Below are 5,929 nucleotides of genomic sequence, written 5' to 3'. Positions count from 1 at the left end.
ATTCAGGACATAGGGGTAGGCAAGGACTTCATGACCAAAACACCAAAAGCATTGACAACAAAAGCCAAAATAGTCGAATGGGACCTAATCAAACTCCACAGCTTCTGCACAGCAAAAGAAACAGTCATTAGAGCGAATCGGCAACCAACAGAATGGGAAAAAAATTTTTGCAGTTTACCCATCTGATAAAGGGCTGATATCTAGAATTTACAAAGAACTAAAACAGATTTACAAGAAAAAAACTAACAAGCCCATTCAAAAGTGGACAAAGGATATGAACAGACACTTTACAAAAGACGACATACATGAGGCCAACAAACATATGAAAAAATGCTCATCATCACTGGTCATCAGAGAAATGCAAATCAAAACTATATTGAAATACCATCTCACGCCAGTTAGAATGGCGATCATTAAAAAATCTGGAGACAGCAGATGCTGGAGAGGATGTGGAGAAACAGGAACACTTTTGCACTGTTGGTGGGAGTGTAAATTAGTTCAACCATTGTGGAAGACAGTGTGGCGATCCCTCAAGGACTTAGAAATAGAAATTCCATTTGACCCAGCAATCCCATTCCTGGGTATATATCCAAAGGATTACAAATCGTTCTACTATCAGGACACGTGCACACGAATGCTCATTGCAACACTGTTTACAATAGCAAAGACCTGGAACCACCCCAAATGCCCATCAACGATAGACTGGATAGGGAAAATGTGGTACATATACACCATGGAATATTATGCAGCCATAAAAAAGGATGAGTTTGTGTCCTTTGTAGGGACATGGATGAACCTGGAAACCATCATTCTCAGCAAACTGACACAAGAGCAGAAGATCAAACACCGCATGTTCTCACTTATAGGCGGGTATTGAACAATGAGAACACATGGACACAGGGAGGGGAGCACTGCACACTGGGGTAAGTTGGGGGGAAATAGGGGAGGGATGGTGAGGGGTGGGGGAGTAGGGGAGAGAGAGCAGGGGGAGAGATGCCAGATGTAGGTGATGGGGAAGAAGGCAGCAAATCACACTGCCACGTGTGTACCTATGCAAGAATCTTGCATGTTCTTCACATGAACCCCAAAACCTAAAATGCAATAAAATAAATAAATGGGAAAAAAATAACAAGTGAGGCATATCTTGGAGACATTGCTCGTTCAGTCCAGACCACCACAGTAAAGCAAATAAAGCAAGCAACACAAATTTTTTGGTTTTCCAATGCATATAAGTTATGTTTGCCCTATACTATAGTTTATTAAATGTGCAATAGAACTATGTCTAAAACAACAATGAACATACATTAATTTAAAAATACTTTATTGCTAAAAAAAAATGCTAAGTAACATCAGAGCCCTCAACAAGTTATAATCTTTTGGCTTGTGGTGGGTCTTGCCTCGATTGAGATGGCTGTTTACTAATTAAGTTAGTGGAAGATTTCTCTGAGCATGAGATATTGTTTGATAGCATTTGCCCACAGTAGAACTTCTTTCAGAATTGGAGTCAATCCTCTTAAATCCTGCCACTGCTTTATCAACTAAATGTATGTAGTAGTCTAAATTCTTGGTGGTCATTTCAACAATATTTACAACATCTTCATGACTAATTTCCATTTCAAGAAACAACTTTCTTTGCTCATCCATAAGAAGCAACTCCTCATCCATTCAAGTTTTATCATGAGATTGCAGAGATTCAATCACATCTTTAAGATCCACATTTAATTCTAGCTGTCTTGCTATTTCTACCACATCTGGAGTTACTTTCTGTACTGAAGTCTTAAACCCCTGAAAGTCATCCATGAGAGTTGGAATCAGTTTTTTCTAAATTCCTTTTAATGTTAATGTTTTTACCCCCTTCCATGAATCACAAGTATTCTTACTGGCATATAGAATGGTGAATCCTTTGCAGAAGGCTTTCAATTTACGTTGCCCAGATCCATCAGAAAAATCACTATCTATTGCAACTGTAGCCTTACTACATGTCTTGTCTTGTCTTTTTTATTTTTGTTTTGTTTTGTTTTGTTTTGAGACAGGGTTGCTCTGTTGCCCAGGTTGGAGTGCAGTGGCATGATCTTGGCTCACTGCAATCTCTGCTTCACAGGTTCAGGCAATTCTCATGCCTTAGCCTCCCAAGTAGTTGGAATTACAGGCATGTGCCACCACACCCAACTAATTCTTGTATTTTTAGTAGAGATAGGGTTTCACCATGTTGCAAGGCTAGTCTCGAACTCCTGATCTCAAGTGATTTTCCTGCCTTGGCCTCCCAAAGTGCTGGGATTACAGGTGTGAGCCACCCCGTCTGGCCATTAAATGTATTTCTTGAACCATAAAACTTAAAAGTCACAATTACTCATCAATTCATAAGCTGCAGAATGGTTGCTATGCTAACAGACATCAAAACAGCACTTAAATCTTAGATTTCTCCATAAGACCTATTGGGAGACCAGGTATATTGTTGGTGTGCCGTAATATTTTTAAAGAGATCTCAATGGTGAGCTTAAAATTTTCAGTAAACCATGCTATAAACAGATGTGCTGTCATCCAGGCTTTGTTATTCAGTTAACAGAGCACAGACAGAATAGATGGAACATCATTCCTCATGGCTTTAAAATTTTCAGAATGATAACTGAGCGTTGGCTTCCACTTAAAGTCACCAGCTACATTAGCCACTAAGAAGGGAGTCTGTCTTTGAAGCTTTTAAACTAGGTGTTTAGTGCAGACACTTTCATCACTTACCTTAGCTAGATCTTCTGGATAACATGCTGCAGCTTCTATGTCAGCACTTCATGCTTCACTTTGCACTTTTATTTTGCACAGATGGCTTCTTTCCTTAACCCTTATGAACCAACCTCTGTTAGCTTCTAGCTTTTTTCTGAAGCTTCTTCACCTCTCTCATCCTTTATAGAATTGAAGAGAGTAAGGACCTTGCTCTGGATTAGGCTTTGGCTTAAGGAAATATTGTAGCTGGTTTGATCTTCTATCCATATCAACAATGAGGCTGTTTTACTTTCTTATTCTTTATTTTTTATTTTTTTTTTTATTTTACAAAAGTGTGGAATGCTTCACTAATTTGCATGTCATTGCTACCCAGGACCGTGATAATCTTCTCTGTACCATTCCAATTTTAGGATATGGGCTGCTGAAGCAGGCACACTTTCATATTATTCTTTCGTTCACTAAAGTAGGTGTTTTAATTTCTTTCAACAACTTTTTCTTTGCATTTACAGCTTGACTAACTGTTTGGCAAAGAGGTCAAGCCTTCAGCCTGTCTTGGCTTTTGATATGCCTTCCTCACTAAACTTAATAATTTCTAGCTTTTTATTTAGAGTTAGATACGTTTGGCTCTTCCTTTCCCTTGAACTATTGGAGGCAAGTGTAAGGTTTTAATTGAATAATTTCAAAATTATTGAGTCTTAAGAAATAGGGAGGCCCATGGAGAGGGAAAGAGACGTGGGAACTGTCGGTGGAGCAGTTGCAACCCACACATTTATCAATTAAGTTTTTCATCTTATTTTTTATCATTCTTTTTATCCATCCATCCATCCATAAGTTATTGGGGTAGAGGTGGTATTTGGTTATATGAGTAAGTTCTTCAGTGGTGATTTGTGAGATTTGGGTGCACGCATCACCCAAGCAGTATACACTGCACCCTATATATAGTCTTTTATCCCTCACTCCCTTCCTCTCTTCTCCACAAGTCCTCACAGTCCATTGTATCATTCTTATGCCTTTGCATCCTCACAGCTTAGCTCCCACATATCAGTGAGAACATATAATAGCTGGTTTTACATTCCTGAGTTACTTCACTTAGAATAAATAATAGTCTCCACTGTCATCCAGGTCACTGCAAATGCTGTTAATTCATTCTTTTATGGCTGAATAGTTTTCCATTGTATATATGGAATACTTTGCCATGTTGCAAGGCTGGTCATGAACTCCTAGCCTCAAGTGATCTGCCTACCTTGACCTTCCAAAGTGATAGGATTACAGGTGTGAGCCTGGTGTGTGGTGTGTGTGTATATACACACATACGTGTGTGTGTGTGTGTATGTGTGTATACCTCAGTTTCTTTATCCACTCCAAACTTGTTGATTGATGGGCATTTGGATTTTTTCCATGATTTTACAATTGTGAATTGTGCCACTGTAAACATGAGTATGCAAGTAACTTTTTTGAATAATGACTTATTTTCCTCTGGGTAGGTACCCAGTTGTGGGATTGATGGATCAAATGGTAGTTCCTTTAGTTAAGGAATCTTCACCCTATTTTCCATAGTGGATGTACTAGTTTACATTCCCACCAGCAGTGTAAAGGTGTTCCCTGTTTACTGCATCCATGCCAACATCTACTGTTTTTTGATTTTTGATTATGGCTATGCTTGTAGGAGTAAGGTGGTATTGCATTATGGTTTTGATTTCCATTTCCCTGATCATTAGTTATGTTGAGCATTTTTTCTTTTCTTTTTTTTTATACTTTAAGTTCTGGAGTACATGTGCAGAATGTGCAGGTTTGTTACATAGGTATACAAGTGCAATGATGGTTTGCTGCACCCATCAACCGGTCATCCACATTAGGTATTTGTTCTTGCAGTCGATCTGGAACTAAAATTTACAGTGCAAGCTTCCCCACATGACACTGTCTGGAGCTGCAGTCTATCCTGCCTCCCTTCCACCCTGATGATCCAATATCAATTTTTCATTTTATATAGGTACAATTTGTGCCATCCCAAAATAATTACCATAGTAACATTAAAAATCAATGATCACATATCACCATAACAGATATAATCAAACAGTTTGAAGTACTGTGAGAATTACAAGTGTGACATTGAGACACGCAGTGGACCCATGTTGTTGGCAAAATGATGCAAATAGGCTTACTTGATGAAGATTTGCCACAAAATTTCTGCAAAAAATGCAATATCTGAAAAGCAATGAAATGCAAAGTACAATAAAATGAGAAGTGCCTGTATTTGTGTATCTAAACATTGAAAAGATACTATAAAGATGTGATATGACTGAGCCCTAACCAGGTGTGCAGTTTTTTCTTCCCTCCTGGGCATCTCGCCACCCACCTGAGCCCACAGTGCAGCCTGTTTGGCTCTCATGTTTAGAGCTCAAGCCTGGGACAATGGTGTGCATTCCTGATATCATCATTCCACTTCTGGTCTGGATCTATAAAAAAATCCCTGGATCCATCCATATACCCTCTGATTTACCATTTTTTAATTCATATGTGGCCTAGAAAAACTAACACAAAGACCCAGTGTTAGAAATAAAGGCAAAGTAGACTGCAAGGGTACAAACATGAATGGATTACCAACAAAACTATCAACAGAAATCTCTGATAAGAAGACAAAAGAACTTCCCCAAAGGATCTCATTGTTTTAAAAATGGAGCTGATAATAGGAGCACTTTCTTTGTAGTTGTCTCTGACTTTTCTCTGTGAGACCAGAATTCAGTTTAGATATTTATCTGATACTAATCAGGATATACATGGTGCCTATATTTAAAATGTAGTTAGCTGTATTTAATCATTTCATTTGAGTTCCTTTTTCATTAATGTAGCTTTCATTTCTATTATTTTTGTTTTAATATGATTAAATAAAAAGTTTGTGCCAGTAGACAGCTTTTACTAAATCAGTACTTAAAAACCTTTCGCTCTCTGTAATTCATTCCTATGAATTTGACTGCTGTGTACTCTAATCTCTTTAAGATCTTCTCATTTGAGTGGAGTATAATTTTACTCTGAACAGTGCAGTGAGACTGTGCAGCAAAATGAAAAAGTTTTGGAAATGATGTGAAAAATAAAGATATAATTACTGTTCAATACAGTGGGGCAGCTTGCTTACGAGAGTAGTAATTACTATTTATTGCTGCAAGGAAGATAAAAAAGGTAAGGAAATAGAGGAAACTTCTTTGAAAAATGA

The 5,929-nt window shown here is 38.0% G+C and overlaps 1 non-coding gene across 1 annotated transcript; it reads right to left on the bottom strand.

Moving 5' to 3' along the window:
- Positions 1 to 3,046: 3,046 nt before the first annotated feature.
- Positions 3,047 to 3,150, bottom strand: LOC116544861. Its single transcript, XR_004266071.1, has one exon. It is a non-coding gene; the product is annotated as a U6 spliceosomal RNA (small nuclear RNA).
- Positions 3,151 to 5,929: the final 2,779 nt, after the last annotated feature.

The sequence above is a fragment of the Sapajus apella genome, unplaced genomic scaffold (assembly GCF_009761245.1).
Source record: "Sapajus apella isolate SASKATOON/1434 unplaced genomic scaffold, GSC_monkey_1.0 scaffold4, whole genome shotgun sequence".
NCBI classification, from domain to species: domain Eukaryota; kingdom Metazoa; phylum Chordata; class Mammalia; order Primates; family Cebidae; genus Sapajus; species Sapajus apella.
Note: the sequence above shows the minus strand (reverse complement) of the source record. Positions and strands in the feature narration are given on the sequence as shown.